We start from the raw sequence: 25,689 nt of genomic DNA, 5'->3' as shown, positions 1-25,689 counted from the left end.
ATTTAAATGTGTATGTATTTGCAATATTTTATTTCCCAAACATAATCATGAATTTTTTTTATAATTTGTTGTGCCCGGTATGGGACATGTGTTGCCGTAGCAGTACTTGTCAGAATGCTTGTTAGTTTTGATATCAGAAACATAAAATGTTTTGTGCTACATAGTGAAAGAAAGAAAGAAATGTTTTATTTAACGACGCACTCAACACATTTTATTTACGGTTATATGGCATCAGACATATGGTTAAAGACCACACAGATATTGAGAGAGGAAACCTGCTGTCACCACTTCATGGGGTACTCTTTTCGATTAGCAGTAAAGTATCTTTTATATGCACCATCCCACAGAGAGGATAACACATACCACGGCCTTTGATATAACATTAATCCAGATACCGACTCCAAACCCTGAGTGAGTGCTCCGCAAGGCTCAATGGGTAGGTGTAAACCACTTGCACCGACCAGTGATCCATAACTGGTTCAACAAAGGCCATGGTTTGTGCTATCCTGCCTGTGGGAAGCGCAAATGAAAGATCCCTTGCTGCTAATCGGAAAGAGTAGCCCATGAAGTGGCGACAGCGGGTTTCCTCTCAAAATCTGTGTGGTCCTTAACCATATGTCTGATGCCATATAACCGTAAATAAAATGTGTTGAGTGCGTCGTTAAATAAAACATTTCTTTGTTTCTTTCTTTGATATACCAGTTGTGGTTCACTGGCTGAAGCAAGAAATAGCCCAATGATCCCACCGACAGGGATCGATCCCAAACCGACCTCACATCGAGTGAGCGCTGTACCACTGGGCTACGTTCTGCCATTACGTAGTGAAGTACTGTTAGTTAATTGCTAGTTCTGTATTGTGATGTCAGCCTTGAATGCCATCTTGAGTGTTTCAAAATATTAACAAGGGTGTTAGGTTTGAATCCCTTGGATATTGCATCAGTACCGTCAGAATGGAGAAAAAAAACCCAGAACCAAAAATGTATGCAGGAATTTTGTTAACAGCAAGTGTAGAAGGAATGCTACTTTTTTTCAGAAATGGAATGGAAGAAACCTAGCCAAGTTTGTTCTGTGACTATCAGCTTAATAAAACAACAGAAGAATGACGATAAAACGAAGAATACTTGAACCGATTTCAAGTTTTAAGACAGGTCTTTAAGCAGCTAACCGTACATGTTTCTCAGTTCATTTGTTTATTACCCCTCCACGTTTACCTGTACCCATAAAAATACATGTTGCTGAACGGGGATCTCTGGTACTAGAAAATAGCCCACGTTATAGATCTGTTAACACCAACAGTGTAAATGTTTTATATTGTGTAAGCATCAGTTTTTATATTTTACCTACAATTTTCCTGTCCTGGATGGAGGAGCTGGGAGGAGCTGGCATATGCCGACACCTGCGCCCATGACAGGCATGCGCTACAACAGCCTGTTCTGAATGTGCACGTTAAACCCTATGACCTTACCTGACCTATACACAGTTTTTGACACAACGTGAACACAATATCCAGAAAATGGATGCATAAAACATTCATTCATTCATTCATTCAGTTACATGTAATTAATTTATTCATTCAGTTACATGTAATTAATTTATTCATTCAGTTACATGTAATTAATTTATTCATTTAGTTACATGTAATTAATTTATTTATTGTCATTTTTATTCATTCATTCATTCATTAAATCATTCTTTCCTTTTATTTTCATTAATTTGTTCAACCAATCATTCTAGGATTCATATCCAGTCAACTTTTTCATTCCTTCCTTCAAGTGAAAGAAAGGCAGTTATTAATAATAATAATAATAATGATCTTCTGTAACTGTTAGGCTAGTAAATCTGTAGAAAACCTGTATCAGGAAAACACATCAGTTCTGTGATGCGTACAGAAACGGTTTTCAGGTCATCATGTGGTTTTCTCCAGGTGTTAGAGCAATAACTTACCTGTATCCTTAAACTGTTAACCCTTGTTATCTGGTGACACTTTGATCTGTTCATATACTTCATGCAGATTTAAGTGTGTGTGTGTGTCTGTGTATGTATGTGTGTGTGACAGAGAGAGAGAGTGTGTGTGTGTGTGTGTGTGTTCTGTGTGTGTGTGTGTGTGTGAAAGAGAGAGAGAGAGTGTGTGTGTGTGTATGTGAGAGAGAGAGAGAAAGAGAGTGTGTGTGTGTATGTGTGTGTGTGAGAGTGTGTGTGTATATGTGTGTGATAGTGTGTGTGTATGTGTGTGTGACAGTGTGTGTGTGTGTGTGTGTGTGTGTTCTGTGTGTGTGTGTGTGTGTGTGTGTGTGTGAAAGAGAGAGAGAGAGTGTGTGTGTGTATATGTGTGTGATAGTGTGTGTATGTATGTGTGACAGTGTGTGTGTGTGTGTGTGTGTGTCTGACAGTGTGTGTGTGTGTGTGACAGTGTATGTCACTGTATGTAACAGTGTGTGTGACAGTGCGTGTATATGTGTGTGTGACAGTGTGTGTGTGTGTGTGTGTTCTGTGTGTGTGTGTGTGTGTGTGTGTGTGTGTGTGTGTGTGTGTGAAAGAGAGAGAGAGAGTGTGTGTGTGTATATGTGTGTGATAGTGTGTGTATGTATGTGTGACAGTGTGTGTGTGTGTGTGTGTGTGTCTGACAGTGTGTGTGTGTGTGTGTGACAGTGTATGTCACTGTATGTAACAGTGTGTGTGACAGTGCGTGTATATGTGTGTGTGACAGTGTGTGTATATGTGTGACAGTGTATGTGTGTGTGTGATAGTGTGTGTGTGTGTGTCACAGTGTGTGTATATGTGTGTCACAGTGTGTGTGTGTGAGACAGTGTGTGTGTGTGTGACAGTGTGTGTATATGTGTGTGACAGTGTGTGCATATGTGTGTGTGATAGTGTGTGCATATGTGTGTCACAGTGTGTGTTCATGTGTGTGTCAGTGTGTGTGTCACAGTGTGTGAGTATGTGTGTGTCACAGTGTGTGTGTGCATGCATGTGTGTATGCATATGCATGTGTGTGTGTGTGTGCATGTGTGGACATCCCCCCCCCCCACCCTGAAATTTGAGAAGGGCCCTTATAGAGATTTATTTGAATTTATCAGATCAGTCAGAATATATAAATATTTAGTGATCCTTTCTGTTTAGATGTATTGCAGCGAACAGTGTATTAGAACCAACCCAGCTGGAATATTATTATTTGAAACAACCTTAGATCTTTGGAAAGACAATGATGCCCATTTAAATTTTCATTGGGCCTTTTTTGTTCTGGACTCCCCTCACCAGAAAGGCTAGATCTGCCCCAGTGTGTGTGTATGTGTATGGAATGATGTAGGTAGATTGGGATGTAGGTAGGTAGGTTATGATGTTTTCTCCAGGTGTTTTAACAATAACTTATCCTCATGTTTACTGAACAAGATATTTTGATCTATTCAGTATATATTCCATGCAGATAATATAAGATATAAGCACTGCTCCTAGCCAATTTTCTCTTTTTTTAAAATGTATTTGTTCAGGAGAGCATGACCCAACCGTCTTAAGAATGTTACTTGCCACAGTCTAAGACTTCTCTGAATGAATTCCTGCAAGAGAGGTAGATAGAGAGAGACAGAGAGGGGGGGGGGGGGGGGGGACAGGGAGAGAGACAGAGAGAGAGACAGAGAGAGAAAGAGAGAAACACAGAGAGAGAGAGACAGAGAGACAGAGAGCGAGAGAAACACAGAGACAGAGAGAGAGAGAGAAACATAGAGAGAGAGAGATGGAGAGAGAGAGAGAAAGAGAAGGGGGATAGAGGGAGAGAGAGAGAGAGAGAGAGAGAGAGAGAGAGAGAGAGAGAGAGAGAGAGAGAGGAGAGGGAGAGAGAGAGAGAGAGAGAGAGAGAGAGGGAGGGAGGGAGGGAGGGAGAGAGAGAGAGAGAGAGAGAGAGAGAGAGAGAGAGAGAGAGAGAGAGAGAGAGAGAGAGAGAGAGAGAGAGACAGAGACAGAGAGAGAGAGAGAGAGAGAGACTGTATGTGTGTGTGTGTACAATGTATACTTATAAAGGTAGATATGTGAGTGTATTTCACTGTGTTGTTTTCTTCAGGTGTAGAAGGCATGGGTTCTTTAAATATTCCGATCTTTCTTGCATAATGTACTTATGTATATTTTGGTGGGGATGGGTGGGGGTGGGGTGTGGGGGTGTTGGTGGGGGCATTGGTTTCCCCCCTTTGTTTTGATTGCTTCATCTTGTAGGTGTGTTTAAACCTTCTTTGTTTTTTTCTATTCTTGTTTTTTGTTTTATTTTTTCTGTAGTTGTGTGTATTTAAAAAAAAAAATTCATTCTAGTTTTTTCCTGTATCTGTGTGTATGGTATACTGTCTGTGGCTTCATTCTAGTTTTTTCCTGTATCTGTGTGTATGGTATACTGTCTCGTGTCTGTGGCTTCATTCTAGTTTTTTCCTGTATCTGTGTGTATAGTATACTGTCTGTGGCTTCATTCTAGGTTTTTCCTGTATCTGTGTGTATGGTCTACTGTCTGGGGCTTCATTCTAGGTTTTTCCTGTATCTGTGTGTATGGTCTACTGTCTGGGGCTTCATTCTAGGTTTTTCCTGTATCTGTGTGTATGGTATACTGTCTGTGGCTTCATTCGGCTGTTCCTCATTTAAGAACTGACACATGTTTATTTATAAACGCATGTACTTTGTAAACTAGATCAGACTTCTCTAAACACATCTGTTTGTCTCTGTTACCTGTGAATGGGTCAGACATAGCGTAGTAGTAACAGAAGCTGTGGTATGTACTGTCATGTAGGGACATATAAAAGGTATATCAAAGGTTGTGGTATACGTGTTGTCCTCAGCACTTTCAGTTTTCAACAGTTTCTACATATTTATGAGCAGAGATTTCTTATTTGGTTTAAACGGTATTTATTTCCACAATGTTTTGGATTGGTCAAACACCTTTGATGTATATGATCTCAAACATCATTATTTTAATGAATCAAACTGATATTTTAGTTTTCAATATTTAGCAGATATTAAAAAATATATATATATATTTTTTTCAATTTCAGATTTTTCTGCCTGATCTCTCCACAGCTTGGTTTTCAGAATCATAACGAATTACAATTGGATGCCATGTGTTGCTAGGAAATTGCTATGATTTTCTGGTAAGCTTATATATATATTTACATCCTCTTTTCCTGTCCTATTTTCTGTTCAAACATTTACAATTCCACTCATTTATCTTAATGTTCATTCATTTATCCCATCCACCCATCAATCCATTCACCCATCCACCCATTCATCCATCCATCCATCCATCCATCCATCTATTCATCCATCCATCCATCCATCCATCCATCCACCCACCCACCAACCAACCTATCTATCTATCCACTCACCCAATCCATCCATCCATCCAGCCAGCCAGCCAGCCAGCCAGCCAGCCAGCCAGCCAGCCAGCCAGCCAGCCAGCCAGCCATCCATCCATCCATACATACATCCACCCATCAATCCATCCATCCATCCATCCATCCATCTATTCATCCATCCATCCATCCATCCATCCACCAACCTAACCCATCCGACATTCCCCTGTGGTTCTGTTAATATTTAATCTTCACACAACACTGTTTTCCCTCAGAACAAACTCGGAGAACACGTTATGGTTTATTACATTTCTTTCATGTTTGTACTGCATCTGTCCGGTCTGCAAACCACTGGGAAACCAATACGCCTGCACATGCTCGCCGCAGTCATCTCAATGCTTTTCTGTCTGTGCAATACGAGAAATTACTTTACAGTTGTTACCACTTGGTGTATAATATAACCGATAACAGATGGACGCAGGTTTCTGCAGCAATGAAAAGATCTCTATCACGTTATCTTGTTATTTACCAATGTAATGTAGTAACAACTTAAAAGACATGAAGGTAACTAAAGGTTAGCTGTATCCCCTAGCAACAGGTGTAAAAGCTAAATGGTCACAACAACCACTTAAAATTTCCAAATGATCGTATTAAAACTGAAATGACTAAATGGTTTCGAATGATTTCCAGTGGAATTACAGTTGCAGATTGTAATAGGAATCTCAATAATGAAAAGTAACAAGTAGGGCTGGTGGGGGGTGGGGGTGAATGTAGAGCAGTGAGGGTGGATCTACATCAGTCAGTAGATGTATTGTAGTTGTGGGGGGTGGGGGGGGATGTAGAACAGTGAGTGGGGGATCTACAACAGTCAGTAGATGTATTGTAGTTGTGGGGGGTGGGGGGATGTAGCCCAGTGGTAAAGTGCTGGCTTTGTTCATAGTCAGCAGATGTATTGTAGTTGTGGGGGGTGGGGGGGGGATGTAGCCCAGTGGTAAAGTGCTGGCTTTGTTCACAGTCAGTAGATGTATTGTAGTTGTGGGGGGTGGGGGGATGTAGCCCAGTGGTAAAGTGCTGGCTTTGTTCATAATCAGCAGATGTATTGTAGTTGTGGGGGGTGGGGGGATGTAGCCCAGTGGTAAAGTGCTGGCTTTGTTCACAGTCAGCAGATGTATTGTAGTTGTGGGGGGTGGGGGAATGTAGCCCAGTGGTAAAGTGCTGGCTTTGTTCACAGTCAGTAGATGTATTGTAGTTGTGGGGGGTGGGGGGATGTAGCCCAGTGGTAAAGTGCTGGCTTTGTTCACAGTCAGTAGATGTATTGTAGTTGTGGGGGGTGGGGGGATGTAGCCCAGTGGTAAAGTGCTGGCTTTGTTCACAGTCAGTAGATGTATTGTAGTTGTGGGGGGTGGGGGGATGTAGCCCAGTGGTAAAGTGCTGGCTTTGTTCATAGTCAGTAGATGTATTGTAGTTGTGGGGGGTGGGGGAATGTAGCCAGTGGTAAAGTGCTGGCTTTGTTCATAGTCAGTAGATGTATTGTAGTTGTGGGGGGTGAGGGGATGTAGCCCAGTGGTAAAGTGCTGGCTTTGTTCACAGTCAGTAGATGTATTGTAGTTGTGGGGGGTGGGGGGATGTAGCCCAGTGGTAAAGTGCTGGCTTTGTTCATAGTCAGTAGATGTATTGTAGTTGTGGGGGGGGGTGGGGGGATGTAGCCCAGTGGTAAAGTGCTGGCTTTGTTCACAGTCAGTAGATGTATTGTAGTTGTGGGGGGTGAGGGGATGTAGCCCAGTGGTAAAGTGCTGGCTTTGTTCACAGTCAGTAGATGTATTGTAGTTGTGGGGGGTGGGGGGGATGTAGCCCAGTGGTAAAGTGCTGGCTTTGTTCATAGTCAGTAGATGTATTGTAGTTTGTGGGGGGGGAGGGGATGTAGCCCAGTGGTAAAGTGCTGGCTTTGTTCATAGTCAGTAGATGTATTGTAGTTGTGGGGGGTGGGGGGGATGTAGCCCAGTGGTAAAGTGCTGGCTTTGTTCATAGTCAGTAGATGTATTGTAGTTGTGGGGGGTGGGGGAATGTAGCCCAGTGGTAAAGTGCTGGCTTTGTTCACAGTCAGTAGATGTATTGTAGTTGTGGGGGGTGGGGGGATGTAGCCCAGTGGTAAAGTGCTGGCTTTGTTCACAGTCAGTAGATGTATTGTAGTTGTGGGGGGTGGGGGGATGTAGCCCAGTGGTAAAGTGCTGGCTTTGTTCATAGTCAGTAGATGTATTGTAGTTGTGGGGGGTGAGGGGATGTAGCCCAGTGGTAAAGTGCTGGCTTTGTTCACAGTCAGTAGATGTATTGTAGTTGTGGGGGGTGGGGGGATGTAGCCCAGTGGTAAAGTGCTGGCTTTGTTCATAGTCAGTAGATGTATTGTAGTTGTGGGGGGTGGGGGGATGTAGCCCAGTAGTAAAGTGCTGGCTTTGTTCACAGTCAGTAGATGTATTGTAGTTGTGGGGGGTGAGGGGATGTAGCCCAGTGGTAAGTGCTGGCTTTGTTCACAGTCAGTAGATGTATTGTAGTTGTGGGGGGTGGGGGAATGTAGCCCAGTGGTAAAGTGCTGGCTTTGTTCACAGTCAGTAGATGTATTGTAGTTGTGGGGGTTAGGGGAATGTAGCCCAGTGGTAAAGTGCTGGCTTTGTTCACAGTCAGTAGATGTATTGTAGTTGTGGGGGGTGGGGGGATGTAGCCCAGTGGTAAAGTGCTGGCTTTGTTCACAGTCAGTAGATGTATTGTAGTTGTGGGGGGGGGAGGGGATGTAGCCCAGTGGTAAAGTGCTGGCTTTGTTCACAGTCAGTAGATGTATTGTAGTTGTGGGGGGTGAGGGGATGTAGCCCAGTGGTAAAGTGCTGGCTTTGTTCATAGTCAGTAGATGTATTGTAGTTGTGGGGGGTGAGGGGATGTAGCCCAGTGGTAAAGTGCTGGCTTTGTTCATAGTCAGTAGATGTATTGTAGTTGTGGGGGGTGAGGGGATGTAGCCCAGTGGTAAAGTGCTGGCTTTGTTCATAGTCAGTAGATGTATTGTAGTTGTGGGGGGTGAGGGGATGTAGCCCAGTGGTAAAGTGCTGGCTTTGTTCACAGTCAGTAGATGTATTGTAGTTGTGGGGGGTGAGGGGATGTAGCCCAGTGGTAAAGTGCTGGCTTTGTTCACAGTCAGTAGATGTATTGTAGTTGTGGGGGGTGGGGGAATGTAGCCCAGTGGTAAAGTGCTGGCTTTGTTCATAGTCAGTAGATGTATTGTAGTTGTGGGGGGTGGGGGGATGTAGCCCAGTGGTAAAGTGCTGGCTTTGTTCACAGTCAGTAGATGTATTGTAGTTGTGGGGGGTGGGGGGAATGTAGCCCAGTAGTAAAGTGCTGGCTTTGTTCATAGTCAGTAGATGTATTGTAGTTGTGGGGGGTGAGGGGATGTAGCCCAGTGGTAAAGTGCTGGCTTTGTTCACAGTCAGTAGATGTATTGTAGTTGTGGGGGGTGGGGGGATGTAGCCCAGTGGTAAAGTGCTGGCTTTGTTCAAGTCAGTAGATGTATTGTAGTTGTGGGGGGTGAGGGGATGTAGCCCAGTGGTAAAGTGCTGGCTTTGTTCACAGTCAGTAGATGTATTGTAGTTGTGGGGGGTGGGGGAATGTAGCCCAGTGGTAAAGTGCTGGCTTTGTTCACAGTCAGTAGATGTATTGTAGTTGTGGGGGGTGGGGGGATGTAGCCCAGTGGTAAAGTGCTGGCTTTGTTCACAGTCAGTAGATGTATTGTAGTTGTGGGGGGTGAGGGGATGTAGCCCAGTGGTAAAGTGTCTGGCTTTGTTCATAGTCAGTAGATGTATTGTAGTTGTGGGGGGTGAGGGGATGTAGCCCAGTGGTAAAGTGCTGGCTTTGTTCAAAGTCAGTAGATGTATTGTAGTTGTGGGGGGTGAGGGGATGTAGCCCAGTGGTAAAGTGCTGGCTTTGTTCACAGTCAGTAGATGTATTGTAGTTGTGGGGGGTGGGGGAATGTAGCCCAGTGGTAAAGTGCTGGCTTTGTTCACAGTCAGTAGATGTATTGTAGTTGTGGGGGGTGGGGGATGTAGCCCAGTGGTAAAGTGCTGGCTTTGTTCACAGTCAGTAGATGTATTGTAGTTGTGGGGGGTGGGGGAATGTAGCCCAGTGGTAAAGTGCTGGCTTTGTTCACAGTCAGTAGATGTATTGTAGTTGTGGGGGGTGGGGGGATGTAGCCCAGTGGTAAAGTGCTGGCTTTGTTCACAGTCAGTAGATGTATTGTAGTTGTGGGGGGTGAGGGGATGTAGCCCAGTGGTAAAGTGCTGGCTTTGTTCACAGTCAGTAGATGTATTGTAGTTGTGGGGGGTGGGGGGATGTAGCCCAGTGGTAAAGTGCTGGCTTTGTTCAGAGTCAGTAGATGTATTGTAGTTGTGGGGGGTGAGGGGATGTAGCCCAGTGGTAAAGTGCTGGCTTTGTTCACAGTCAGTAGATGTATTGTAGTTGTGGGGGGTGGGGGAATGTAGCCCAGTGGTAAAGTGCTGGCTTTGTTCACAGTCAGTAGATGTATTGTAGTTGTGGGGGGTGGGGGAATGTAGCCCAGTGGTAAAGTGCTGGCTTTGTTCACAGTCAGTAGATGTATTGTAGTTGTGGGGGGTGGGGGAATGTAGCCCAGTAGTAAAGTGCTGGCTTTGTTCACAGTCAGTAGATGTATTGGCTTTGTTCACAGTCAGTAGATGTATTGTAGTTGTGGGGGGTGGGGGAATGTAGCCCAGTGGTAAAGTGCTGGCTTTGTTCATAGTCAGTAGATGTATTGTAGTTGTAGGGGGTGAGGGGATGTAGCCCAGTGGTAAAGTGCTGGCTTTGTTCACAGTCAGTAGATGTAGTTGTGGGGGGTGAGGGGATGTAGCCCAGTGGTAAAGTGCTGGCTTTGTTCACAGTCAGTAGATGTATTGTAGTTGTGGGGGGTGAGGGGATGTAGCCCAGTGGTAAAGTGCTGGCTTTGTTCACAGTCAGTAGATGTATTGTAGTTGTGGGGGGTGGGGGAATGTAGCCCAGTAGTAAAGTGCTGGCTTTGTTCATAGTCAGTAGATGTATTGTAGTTGTGGGGGGTGAGGGGATGTAGCCCAGTGGTAAAGTGCTGGCTTTGTTCAAGTCAGTAGATGTATTGTAGTTGTGGGGGGTGAGGGGATGTAGCCCAGTGGTAAAGTGCTGGCTTTGTTCACAGTCAGTAGATGTATTGTAGTTGTGGGGGGTGGGGGAATGTAGCCCAGTGGTAAAGTGCTGGCTTTGTTCACAGTCAGTAGATGTATTGTAGTTGTGGGGGGTGGGGGGATGTAGCCCAGTGGTAAAGTGCTGGCTTTGTTCACAGTCAGTAGATGTATTGTAGTTGTGGGGGGTGAGGGGATGTAGCCCAGTGGTAAAGTGCTGGCTTTGTTCATAGTCAGTAGATGTATTGTAGTTGTGGGGGGTGAGGGGATGTAGCCCAGTGGTAAAGTGCTGGCTTTGTTCATAGTCAGTAGATGTATTGTAGTTGTGGGGGGTGAGGGGATGTAGCCCAGTGGTAAAGTGCTGGCTTTGTTCACAGTCAGTAGATGTATTGTAGTTGTGGGGGGTGGGGGAATGTAGCCCAGTGGTAAAGTGCTGGCTTTGTTCACAGTCAGTAGATGTATTGTAGTTGTGGGGGGTGGGGGAATGTAGCCCAGTGGTAAAGTGCTGGCTTTGTTCACAGTCAGTAGATGTATTGTAGTTGTGGGGGGTGGGGGAATGTAGCCCAGTGGTAAAGTGCTGGCTTTGTTCACAGTCAGTAGATGTATTGTAGTTGTGGGGGGTGGGGGGATGTAGCCCAGTGGTAAAGTGCTGGCTTTGTTCACAGTCAGTAGATGTATTGTAGTTGTGGGGGGGGTGAGGGGATGTAGCCCAGTGGTAAAGTGCTGGCTTTGTTCACAGTCAGTAGATGTATTGTAGTTGTGGGGGGTGGGGGGATGTAGCCCAGTGGTAAAGTGCTGGCTTTGTTCACAGTCAGTAGATGTATTGTAGTTGTGGGGGGTGGGGGGATGTAGCCCAGTGGTAAAGTGCTGGCTTTGTTCATAGTCAGTAGATGTATTGTAGTTGTGGGGGGTGAGGGGATGTAGCCCAGTGGTAAAGTGCTGGCTTTGTTCACAGTCAGTAGATGTATTGTAGTTGTGGGGGGTGGGGGAATGTAGCCCAGTGGTAAAGTGCTGGCTTTGTTCACAGTCAGTAGATGTATTGTAGTTGTGGGGGGTGGGGGAATGTAGCCCAGTGGTAAAGTGCTGGCTTTGTTCACAGTCAGTAGATGTATTGTAGTTGTGGGGGGTGGGGGAATGTAGCCCAGTAGTAAAGTGCTGGCTTTGTTCACAGTCAGTAGATGTATTGGCTTTGTTCACAGTCAGTAGATGTATTGTAGTTGTGGGGGGTGGGGAATGTAGCCCAGTGGTAAAGTGCTGGCTTTGTTCATAGTCAGTAGATGTATTGTAGTTGTAGGGGGTGAGGGATGTAGCCCAGTGGTAAAGTGCTGGCTTTGTTCACAGTCAGTAGATGTAGTTGTGGGGGGTGAGGGATGTAGCCCAGTGGTAAAGTGCTGGCTTTGTTCATAGTCAGTAGATGTATTGTAGTTGTGGGGGGTGGGGGAATGTAGCCCAGTGGTAAAGTGCTGGCTTTGTTCACAGTCAGTAGATGTATTGTAGTTGTGGGGGGTGAGGGGATGTAGCCCAGTGGTAAAGTGCTGGCTTTGTTCACAGTCAGTAGATGTATTGTAGTTGTGGGGGGTGGGGGAATGTAGCCCAGTGGTAAAGTGCTGGCTTTGTTCATAGTCAGTAGATGTATTGTAGTTGTAGGGGGTGAGGGGATGTAGCCCAGTGGTAAAGTGCTGGCTTTGTTCATAGTCAGTCTAGGATTGATCCCCGTTGGTGGGCCCATTGTGCTATTTCTCATTCCAGCCAGTGCACCACGACTGGTATATCAAAGGTCGTGGTATGTGCTATCCTGTCTTTGGGATGGTACATAAATAAGATTCCTTGCTACTAATGGAAAAATGTAGCAGGTTTCCTCTCTAAGACTACATGTCAGAATTACCAAATGTTTGACATCCAGCAGCCGATGATTAATAAACCAGTGTGATCTAGTGGTGTCATTAAACAAAACAAACTTTAACTTTGGTAGTTGTAGGATCAAATATATGTTATAAATATATATCAGGTTTTAAACTGTTGTCTGGCAAATCGCCAAATTTGATATAAAGTTGAATATGGTGAAGATATGTCATTACCAATTTGCCATAAAGCTGATTTAAAAATTGTGTGATGATTGTAGGTGTATAGCTGTTTTAAAAAAATAATGTAACTTGAATTTGGCTACAGATTTTGTGATTAATTCTCCAAATTGCTATTAGTTTTTGGCATCCAGCTTAAACTTTAATGTCTTATAATGTGTACTGACAAAGTGGTCAGAAATATATGACCAAAAAAAAAAAAAAAGGAAAGAGAAATGGATGAAATCAGAAAATGGTCAAGAGAGGAGAACTAACAAAAGAACTGACAAATGAAACACTGCAGTTAGTTATAGACCTACAGTAAAACCTGTCCAATCTGGACCCTCTGTAAACAGGAATTTGTCCAAACTGAACACTTTTCATGTCTGGTAGTACTAAACCAAATAAAAAGTTTGCACCGAACTTTGATAGAGAAGTGAACACCACAAGTCCTGTGAGGTTATAAATGTGAGTGTGTTGGTTGTAAAAAATAATAGTTTCATCTGGGTAAAAAAAATGTGCAATTTTATTTCATCTAGTACCAATGTGTCAAGTAGCCTTGTGCTTGAAACATGTATGGGGTACCTGTAAAAAAAAGTACTCGAATTTTGTGCGAAACTAGGGTAGTCATAGACGCTACCCGTTATCTCAGAAACGAGCAGCTTGACCCCCATTTTTTTCTGATTCACTTTAAGTGTAAGGGGTGGTAGTATTTATATCTGTGGCGTTTATGTCGGTTGATACGTTGCAGGTAGGAGTTTTAGCCACATATGTTACTATTGTCGTCTATGGGATTTGATTTGGTAGTATACACCCTATAGCACATATTCAGTGCATAATAAAAAATATTATGATTTTGTCATTTTATTTAATTAAACTATACTGGTTGATTAATTAGCCATCACTCGATCATGCAAGTTCACAATGACCTTGACCTTGACAATAATCTCTGTACATGGCTCAGAATGGAGTTTGAATCAAAGTTATCACTGAAGAAAAGTTGGTTTTGGCCTATAATTCGTACTGTAAAGATTTCAATAATTTCTTTTTACATGGTATTTGACTTGCCATATACAACTGCTCTTAAATATGGTATTATATATAGGCAACCTGAACTAAGATTTTAATAGCAATTTATTTTTATATTAAAAATAGCATGTGCCAATAGTGGGTTAATGTCTTTAGTTTCCATTAACATTGTTAATTTTTTATGTATGAAATTCTGAAAACTCAAATTTGTAAAGAAGTTGATTTTTATTGTCATTTTGACATATTTATAGGGTGCTAAGTTATATTTTAGACAAATTTGTAGTTTTATGCAAAATTTAAAGTAAATTTGAAGAAAAGCTTGACCAAAAACATAATTAAATTTGTTGTCACTATTGTGCCTTCTGTTCTTATTTGTACATAACAATAAGGTTGTTAAACATATACTTAGATCTCCAGATCATTTTTTTTTCTTAATAATCACTTAGTTAGCTCTCATGAAAAGCATTTTGAGTTTATACTAGATTCAGAACCAATTTTTTCAGATTTGATTATCTGCCTTGGATTAAGTTGATAATTTATTTTATTGTTAAAGCTGTATTACCTAATGTTACTAGCTAAATAAAATGCTGGATTACAGATTGTAGGAATACATCTAATGTACATATTGTATTCATCCGGATAAGAAAATAATGCAAGAAAATAGATGTTCGGGTAATTTTGTCATTTAAAAATAGTTTTTTTCAGTAATTAATCAAAAAATAAATGTGTTAAAGCTGCAAGATTATTCCAGATATCACAACTATTAAAACCTCCAACTACAGTAGGCTATAAATAAAATATAGTCAGGAATATTGGTGGCTGCCAATAGTTTTGATGGTTCATTATGAAAATCAGCATGGCCGATGGATTTGAAATTCCCACACCTGGTAACTTGAAGACACCCACACCCAGCATACAGGATTTCCGCCCAACACTAATGTACAGGACATTAAGTCATTACTTCATACAGGTACAGTCATGTTTGTGTTTCCTTCTTCAGACAGTGTATTTTTTTAATACTGATATTTCTTTGATGTGCCTGTTAAGGTCTTCAAATGTAGGGGTCCGTGCAATGGAATTCTTTAAAGGGGTAGAGGTACTCTGACTATCTTTGTTGTCTCTACATATATACCTGAGTACACACACCCAACTGAAAGTAAATATCTTCAGGAGTTTTATTTTAAAACATTTTGTTGTTTAATATGACATATTGCATTTGTACAAAACTGTGTGCAATATATAAGCCTTTTGAGGTGTACATTATATTAGGTTGCACTGTAGAAACAACAGTTTCAGTGAGGTTGTCAGTTTATGTCAGAATACACCAGACCCTGGTTGTCATAAAGACACATAGCTGGACACTTTTTGAAAAATGTATGTTATCAGTATAGGTAGTACTAAACCAAATAACTTCCGGCTGGGTCAAAGTTCGAGGTGCACCGAACTTTTGATAGAGAAGTGAACACCACAAGTCCTGTGATTGGTTATAAATGTGAGTGTGTTGGTTGTAAAAAATAATAGTTTCATCTGGGTAAAAAAAATGTGCAATTTTATTTCATCTAGTACCAATGTGTCAAGTAGCCTTGTGCTTGAAACATGTATGGGGTACCTGTAAAAAAAAGTACTCGAATTTTGTGCGAAACTAGGGTAGTCATAGACGCTACCCGTTATCTCAGAAACGAGCAGCTTGACCCCCATTTTTTTCTGATTCACTTTAAGTGTAAGGGGTGGTAGTATTTATATCCGTGGCGTTTATGTCGGTTGATACGTTGCAGGTAGGAGTTTTAGCCACATATGTTACTATTGTCGTCTATGGGATTTGATTTGGTAGTATACACCCTATAGCACATATTCAGTGCATAATAAAAAATATTATGATTTTGTCATTTTATTTAATTAAACTATACTGGTTGATTAATTAGCCATCACTCGATCATGCAAGTTCACAATGACCTTGACCTTGACAATAATCTCTGTACATGGCTCAGAATGGAGTTTGAATCAAAGTTATCACTGAAGAAAAGTTGGTTTTGGCCTATAATTCGTACTGTAAAGATTTCAATAATTTCTTTTTACATGGTATTTGACTTGCCATATACAACTGCTCTTAAATATGGTATTATATATAGGCAACCTGAACTAAGATTTTAATAGCAATTTATTTTTATATTAAAAATAGCATGTGCCAATAGTGGGTTAATGTCTTTAGTTTCCATTAACATTGTTAATGTTTTATGTATGAAATTCTGAAAACTCAAATTTGTAAAGAAGTTGATTTTTATTGTCATTTTGACATATTTATAGGGTGCTAAGTTATATTTTAGACAAATTTGTAGTTTTATGCAAAATTTAAAGTAAATTTGAAGAAAAGCTTGACCAAAAACATAATTAAATTTGTTGTCACTATTGTGCCTTCTGTTCTTATTTGTACATAACAATAAGGTTGTTAAACATATACTTAGATCTCCAGATCATTTTTTTTTCTTAATAATCACTTAGTTAGCTCTCATGAAAAGCATTTTGAGTTTATACTAGATTCAGAACCAATTTTTTTCAGATTTGATTATCTGCCTTGGATTAAGTTGATAATTTATTTTATTGTTAAAGCTGTATTACCTAATGTTACTAGCTAAATAAAATGCTGGATTACAGATTGTAGGAATACATCTAATGTACATATTGTATTCATCCAGATAAGAAAATAATGCAAGAAAATAGATGTTCGGGTAATTTTGTCATTTAAAAATAGTTTTTTTCAGTAATTAATCAAAAATAAATGTGTTAAAGCTGCAAGATTATTCCAGATATCACAACTATTAAAACCTCCAACTACAGTAGGCTATAAATAAAATATAGTCAGGAATATTGGTGGCTGCCAATAGTTTTGATGGTTCATTATGAAAATCAGCATGGCCGATGGATTTGAAATTCCCACACCTGGTAACTTGAAGACACCCACACCCAGCATACAGGATTTCCGCCCAACACTAATGTACAGGACATTAAGTCATTACTTCATACAGGTACAGTCATGTTTGTGTTTCCTTCTTCAGACAGTGTAGTTTTTTAATACTGATATTTCTTTGATGTGCCTGTTAAGGTCTTCAAAATGTAGGGGCCGGAATGCTTTAAAGGGGTAGAGGTACTCTGACTATCTTTGTTGTCTCTACATATATACCTGAGTACACACACCCAACTGAAAGTAAATATCTTCAGGAGTTTTATTTTAAAACATTTTGTTGTTTAATATGACATATTGCATTTGTACAAAACTGTGTGCAATATATAAGCCTTATCAGGTGTACATTATATTAGGTTGCACTGTAGAAACAACAGTTTCAGTGAGGTTGTCAGTTTATGTCAGAATACACCAGACCCTGGTTGTCATAAAGACACATAGCTGGACACTTTTTGAAAAATGTATGTTATCAGTATAGGTAGTACTAAACCAAATAACTTCCGGCTGGGTCAAAGTTCGAGGTGCACCGAACTTTTGATAGAGAAGTGAACACCACAAGTCCTGTGATTGGTTATAAATGTGAGTGTGTTGGTTGTAAAAAATAATAGTTTCATCTGGGTAAAAAAAATGTGCAATTTTATTTCATCTAGTACCAATGTGTCAAGTAGCCTTGTGCTTGAAACATGTATGGGGTACCTGTAAAAAAAAGTACTCGAATTTTGTGCGAAACTAGGGTAGTCATAGACGCTACCCGTTATCTCAGAAACGAGCAGCTTGACCCCCATTTTTTTCTGATTCACTTTAAGTGTAAGGGGTGGTAGTATTTATATCCGTGGCGTTTATGTCGGTTGATACGTTGCAGGTAGGAGGTTTAGCCACATATGTTACTATTGTCGTCTATGGGATTTGATTTGGTAGTATACACCCTATAGCACATATTCAGTGCATAATAAAAAATATTATGATTTTGTCATTTTATTTAATTAAACTATACTGGTTGATTAATTAGCCATCACTCGATCATGCAAGTTCACAATGACCTTGACCTTGACAATAATCTCTGTACATGGCTCAGAATGGAGTTTGAATCAAAGTTATCACTGAAGAAAAGTTGGTTTTGGCCTATAATTCGTACTGTAAAGATTTCAATAATTTCTTTTTACATGGTATTTGACTTGCCATATACAACTGCTCTTAAATATGGTATTATATATAGGCAACCTGAACTAAGATTTTAATAGCAATTTATTTTTATATTAAAAATAGCATGTGCCAATAGTGGGTTAATGTCTTTAGTTTCCATTAACATTGTTAATGTTTTATGTATGAAATTCTGAAAACTCAAATTTGTAAAGAAGTTGATTTTTATTGTCATTTTGACATATTTATAGGGTGCTAAGTTATATTTTAGACAAATTTGTAGTTTTACGCAAAATTTAAAGTAAATTTGAAGAAAAGCTTGACCAAAAACATAATTAAATTTGTTGTCACTATTGTGCCTTCTGTTCTTATTTGTACATAACAATAAGGTTGTTAAACATATACTTAGATCTCCAGATCATTTTTTTTTCTTAATAATCACTTAGTTAGCTCTCATGAAAAGCATTTTGAGTTTATACTAGATTCAGAACCAATTTTTTCAGATTTGATTATCTGCCTTGGATTAAGTTGATAATTTATTTTATTGTTAAAGCTGTATTACCTAATGTTACTAGCTAAATAAAATGCTGGATTACAGATTGTAGGAATACATCTAATGTACATATTGTATTCATCCAGATAAGAAAATAATGCAAGAAAATAGATGTTCGGGTAATTTTGTCATTTAAAAATAGTTTTTTTCAGTAATTAATCAAAAAATAAATGTGTTAAAGCTGCAAGATTATTCCAGATATCACAACTATTAAAACCTCCAACTACAGTAGGCTATAAATAAATATAGTCAGGAATATTGGTGGCTGCCAATAGTTTTGATGGTTCATTATGAAAATCAGCATGGCCGATGGATTTGAAATTCCCACACCTGGTAACTTGAAGACACCCACACCCAGCATACAGGATTTCCGCCCAACACTAATGTACAGGACATTAAGTCATTACTTCATACAGGTACAGTCATGTTTGTGTTTCCTTCTTCAGACAGTGTAGTTTTTTAATACTGATATTTCTTTGATGTGCCTGTTAAGGTCTTCAAAATGTAGGGGCCGGAATGCTTTAAAGGGGTAGAGGTACTCTGACTATCTTTGTTGTCTCTACATATATACCTGAGTACACACACCCAACTGAAAGTAAATATCTTCAGGAGTTTTATTTTAAAACATTTTGTTGTTTAATATGACATATTGCATTTGTACAAAACTGTGTGCAATATATAAGCCTTATCAGGTGTACATTATATTAGGTTGCACTGTAGTGCTTTTCCGGTTGATAGTGGTTTCATTGTAGATTATCCCATGGCTGTCTGGTTGATAGCGGTTTCACTGTAGATTCTACCGTGGTTGTCTGGTTAATAGCGGTTTCACTGTAGATTCTTTCCTTTCTCATACTTCTTACGTGTCTCCAGTGCAGGGCAATATCAAAGTGACGAGTTCACTCCTGTGTGAATTACGGTTATCAGTCGGCAATATAAACACCCCAGACACGTTTATAGCCCATGAAACACGCCCGTGTCTGGCGGCCATATACAGACTAATATATGACACCTGATTAAAGCCAACTAAATGTTGTATATACACAGAGCTAGTACAAAGTCATAACTTGACTAGCACCAAATTAATGGACTCCTATTTCAATTGCCTTCCCAGCATGCCTTTTTCTGACAGCTCCAAGGAAATGTTTTCTGTATAAGTAGTTGTTAGTGCACCAGGTAATGTATAACTTAATGGTGGGTTCATTCATAAAACATACCTGACATTCATTAAACGCAGGTAAACACAGGGTTAGCAAGTTTTAAAAAAAGAGAAAAAATTTAAAAGCTTTAGTTGAAATCAACCGCAGTTGTAATAAATTTGGTGGATGGAACCTTACTGTTTAATACAGTAATAAGTAACATCTCATATGATAGGTTTGGTGGGTGGAACCTTACTGTTTAATACAGTAATAAGTAACATCTCATATGATAGGTTTGGTGGGTGGAACCTTACTGTTTAATACAGTAATAAGTAACATCTCATATCATAGATTTGGAGGGTGGAACCTTACTGTTTAATACAGTAATAAGTAACATCTCATATCATAGATTTGGTGGGTGGAACCTCACTGTTTAATACAGTAATAAGTAACATCTCATATGATAGGTTTGGTGGGTGGAACCTCACTGTTTAATACAGTAATAAGTAACATCTCATATGATAGGTTTGGTGGGTGGAACCTCACTGTTTAATACAGTAATAAGTAACATCTCATATCATAGGTTTGGTGGGTGGAACCTTACTGTTTAATACAGTAATAAGTAACATCTCATATCATAGGTTTGGTGGGTGGAACCTTACTGTTTAATACAGTAATAAGTAACATCTCATATCATAGGTTTGGTGGGTGGAACCTTACTGTTTAATACAGTAATAAGTAACATCTCATATGATAGATTTGGTGCAGGTGGGCAGCTTGATGGATTGATGGAAATTGTTTAATTTACTTAATTAGTGGTAATTAAGACAGGTTGATGGATTGATGTGCACATCAATGGATTGATGGATCAACAGGTGGATGGATGGATTGATATCCAGGTAGATGGATGAATGGATGGATTGTTATATGGATGGATAATTGGGTACATGGATGGATGGTTGGAAGGATGGATGGATGGATGGACAGATGGATGTATGGCTACATGGATGAATGGATGGAAGGATGGATTGATAGATGGATGGATGGGTACATGGATAGATGGAAGGATGGATGGACAGATGGATAGATGGCTACATGGATGAATGGATGGAAGGATGGATTGATAGATGGATGGATGGGTACATGGATGGATGGAAGGATGGATGGAAGGACAGATGGATGGATGGAAGGACAGATGGATGGATGGATGGATGGATGGATGGATGGATGGATGGATGGATGGATGAGTGGGTACATGGATATATGAATGGATGGATGGATGGATGGATGGATGGATGGATGGATGGTCAAACTTTACTATCACAGGTATTGTATATATAACATTGACTTTGACAGTAAATTATTTTGATTGGTGGATCGTTCAGTGAAGTGAAATACTAACACACCCAGCTTCCTGGTGATGGTGTTATTGGATTATTGTGTCTCAACAACAGAATTAAATATCAGCATATATCTGTAACATATTACCTCAACTACAGAATTAAATGTCAGCATATATCTGTAACATATTACCATATATGACTGTTACCATAATAACAAATGTCTGCTTATTCTATTTCCTTCTTTAATCCGTCATCCTCTAGTGACTTGTTGTTTAAAGGGAGATAAATCTGTTAACCTTACTGTTCCCATTCTCCAAGTCTGACAGTCTTGAAGCGGTGATTATATTCAATAGGCTGTTGTGATGTCTGAGTATGTCACAGTTAGCAAGGCTAGAGGCAATTACCACTGGGAATACACAATATGCTATTTCATAGGTTCCATCTAAAAGTATTATACAGCTATATAATGTATGTCAATAGCTGTAGTCTGGAATTGCTTCTCTATTTCTACAGATGTAGCTTTTGCTTCGGAATTTAAATTTGAGAAGCCAACATTGCTTCCCACTCAACAAATGTGAATTTTGAACTTGCCATTAGGCAATGACTATATTCATTAGGCTGTGCAGGGCTTCTAGATTATGGTAGCCCCACTCCCATGGCTAGTGATATTCAATGTTGGGCTAGTAAATAACTACTATTGCCATGCCAGACAGGGCTTCTAGATTATGGTAGCCCCACTCCCATGGCTAGTGATATTCAATGTTGGGCTAGTAAATAACTACTATTGCCATGCCAGACAGGGCTTCTAGATTATGGTAGCCCCACTCCCATGGCTAGTGATATTCAATGTTGGGCTAGTAAATAACTACTATTGCCATGCCAGACAGGGCTTCTAGATTATGGTAGCCCCACTCCCATGGCTAGTGATATTCAATGTTGGGCTAGTAAATAACTACTATTGCCATGCCAGACAGGGCTTCTAGATTATGGTAGCCCCACTCCCATGGCTAGTGATATTCAATGTTGGGCTAGTAAATAACTACTATTGCCATGCCAACGGCCAGTGAAAAAAAGGTAAAATTTTGCAGTTAAGTCTATTTTGTAAATAGAGGTTATTACCAGAGTGTTTTTCGGTATCGTCAATATCATATATTAGGAATAAAAATTGTATTAATCAAGCCTCTGGCGAGCATAATACATTATTTCTATTCCTAATATATGATATTGACGATACCGAAATACACGAGGGTAATAATCTCTTTATCATATAAGCTCAAGCTTAAAACAACGTGTTTTTGTAAACTGTACACACAACTTTAATTCCAGTCCGCCATTACTAGATATTCAAATGACATCAGAATATGTGGGGTGGTGTATTTTTAAATGAAAATGACGTCAAACTCGAATGATGTCATTTTGGATGTCTTTACATCAAAATAAAGTTATGCCTAACGTTTTTTGTTTTCTGAATGCTGGACAGCTTTCAGTGTCAAATTGCCATTGAAATGTTTTTATTTGATGACTATGAATGCCTACGTCAATCATGGAGTGTCACCCAAGTACGTTTGCTTAAATGTCAATAAACCTAGTGCCGAGACCTCAACTAATTTACATCTAATTTGCAAAGTTATCAAATTCTTAAAGTATGTGATCTGAAAAATATCACATACTTTGATTGCACTGAAAATGTAAGATAATATTATATGATAAATATGAATATCCTGCCCCCACCCCAACCACCCCAATGTTAGTTTTTCAAAGCTCTATCTCCCTCTTTAGGTGACATATCTGATTATTACTATTATTTAGTAAAATTGTGTTAACTTAAAAGTAAAGTAGGGCTAGTGAATTTTTAATTGTGGTCAGTAAATATTTAAAATCACTGACCTCATGGCTAGTGGATTTAAAACTAATTCTAGAATCCCCGCTGTTGTGATGTCTAGTAGGAGCAGGACATAGCCCAATGGTAAAAATACTCACCTGATGTGTGCTTGGTCTGGGATCAATCCCTGTCGGTGGACCCATTGGAGTATTTCTTGTTCCAGTCAGTGCACCATGACTGGTATACCAAAGGTTGTGGTATGTGCTATCCTGTCTGTGGAATGGTGCATATAAAAGATCCCTTGCTACTGATAGAAAAATGTAGCAGGTTTCCTCTTTAAACTTATGTATAAAAATTACCAAATGTTTAGCATTCAGTAGCTGATGATTAATAAATGAATGTGCTCTAGTGGTATCATTAAACAAAACAAACTTTAATTTTAACATTAGTCAGCCTCTATTGCACAGCAGGGAACATTTTGTTTTCAAAATTTTGATTAGCGATATTTCTGGTCACTTGTTTAATGTCTTTAAATTGTGTAGCGATGTTCAAAAGTTGCGTAGCGAATCACAACTGAACAAAACGCTCTCTGCACAGTGGTTAGACTGTTCATTAAGGTTAGTGGCGTTGTTAGACAAAACAAACTCTTTTCTTTTGTTAATTGTAGTCAATGTTCTTTTTAGCATGAAAGAACAATTCATGGCCATACATGGGGAGAGGTAGGGTAAGATTCCAATATGAAATATATGTACCAAGTAAAACATCTGGTTTCAGGGGTGTCTGCTTTAATGAGGTTCTCTTCTGTACTGATATTTAAACAGGGACTGAGAAACATCCCGTTAAAAAGAAAACTGATTTAATTGTAATTTTAGTTATTAAAAGGGCTCCAATAACCCTAACTCTAATAACCCTAACACTAATAACCCTAACTTCAACAACACTAACTCTAATAACCCTAACTCCAATAACACTAACTCTAATAACCCTAACACTAATAACCCTGACTTCATTAACTCTAATAACCCTAACTCTAATAACCCTAACTCTAATAACCCTAACACTAATAACCCTAACTCTAATAACCCTAACACTAATAACCCTAACTCAAATAACACTAACTCTAATAACCCTAATTCCAAAAACCCTAACTTCAATAACCCTAACTCTAATAACCCTAACTTTAATAACCCTAACCCGAATAACCCTAACTCCAATAACACTAACTCTAATAACCCTAACACTAATAACCCTAACTCCAATAACCCTAACTCTAATAACCCTAACTCCAATAACCCTAACTCTAATAACCCTAACACTAATAACCCTAACTCCAATAACCCTAACTCTAATAACCCTAACTCCTATAACCCTAACTCCTCTAACCCTAACCCCAATAACCCAAACCCTAATACTATTAATTGCACACGTTACAATGCCAAGAATCCTCTGCACGGTCTCTTTAACATTGAGTAAATAAATCCTACTAAACTGCATTCTGCATCACGCACGTATTGCTGCAGCGTCCGGTCAGTGTGTATTACCAGAGGTTGCAGTGAGATTGTCTTGTACAGTTTTATTGATTGTCACTGTGTGTACCTGAACACCTGGACTGATTCACACCTGACGACCTGTCTCTCTTTATTGTTTAGTAGGACCACCATCGTATGCATAGGTAATGGTATATACCCATGTGCGTGATAGGAGAATTACTTCACCTCAGGATTGCATGCGTAAACAAAGCTGATTTGTATTGAACAGATAAAAGACGTTCATCGCTTAATGCTATTAGCAGTGGTGAAAACAATGAACCATTTGGAGAGCTTTGGCTTGCACGCATCAGTTGACAAGGGTGGGTGTGTGTGTGTGTGTGTGGATTAGCTCAGTTGGTAGAGCGCTCGCCTGAGGTACTTGAGTCGAGGAATCAAAATCCCTTTATGGGATCAGCCAGTGCACCATATTTAAAGTGGAATATTAATGTCTGTGGTATGTACTGTCCTGTCTGGGCAAGTGCATATACATGTAAAAGATCCATTGCTACTAGTGAAAGAGGAAAAAAAACTTTCATGTCCTGGATGGAGGACCCGGCGAAAGTTGACACCTGCACCCATGACAGACGTGCACTACAACAGCTTCCTATGACTGTGCACGTTCAAACCTATGATCATTACCATTGAAAAAATGTAACGGTTTCCTCTGAAGACTACGTGTGAAAATTACCAAATGTTTGACATCCAATAGAGGGTACACATTAGTACAAGATAAAGACTGAAATCTGTCACAGCATATGACATCCAATAGAGGGTACACATTAGTACAAGATAAAGACTGAAATCTGTCACAGCATATGACATCCAATAGAGGGTACACATTAGTACAAGATAAAGACTGAAATCTGTCACAGCATGTGACATCCAATAGAGGGTACACATTAGTACAAGATAAAGACTGAAATCTGTCACAGCATGTGACATCCAATAGACGGTACACATTAGTACAAGATAAAGACTGAAATCTATGACATCCAATAGACAGTACACATTAGTACAGGATAAAGACTGAAATCTGTCACAGCATGTGACATCCAATAGACGGTACACATTAGTACAGGATAAAGACTGAAATCTGTCACAGCATATGACATCCAATAGACGGTACACATTAGTACAGGATAAAGACTGAAATCTGTCACAGCATATGACATCCAATAGACGGTGCACATTAGTACAGGATAAAGACTGAAATCTGTCACAGCATATGACATCCAATAGAGGGTACACATTAGTACAAGATAAAGACTGAAATCTGTCACAGCATTTGACATCCAATAGAGGGTACACATTAGTACAAGATAAAAGAATGAAATCTGTCACAGCATTTGACATCCAATAGATGGTACACATTAGTACAGGATAAAGACTGAAATCTGTCACAACATATGACATCCAATAGAGGGTACACATTAGTACAAGATACAGACTGAAATCTGTCACAGCATATGACATCCAATAGAGGGTACACATTAGTACAAGATAAAGACTGAAATCTGTCACAGCATGTGACATCCAATAGAGGGTACACATTAGTACAAGATAAAGACTGAAATCTGTCACAGCATGTGACATCCA

The sequence above is a fragment of the Gigantopelta aegis genome, chromosome 11, assembly GCF_016097555.1.
Source record: "Gigantopelta aegis isolate Gae_Host chromosome 11, Gae_host_genome, whole genome shotgun sequence".
In the NCBI taxonomy this organism is placed as follows: Eukaryota; Metazoa; Mollusca; class Gastropoda; order Neomphalida; family Peltospiridae; genus Gigantopelta; species Gigantopelta aegis.
This window is presented reverse-complemented; position numbering follows the sequence as displayed.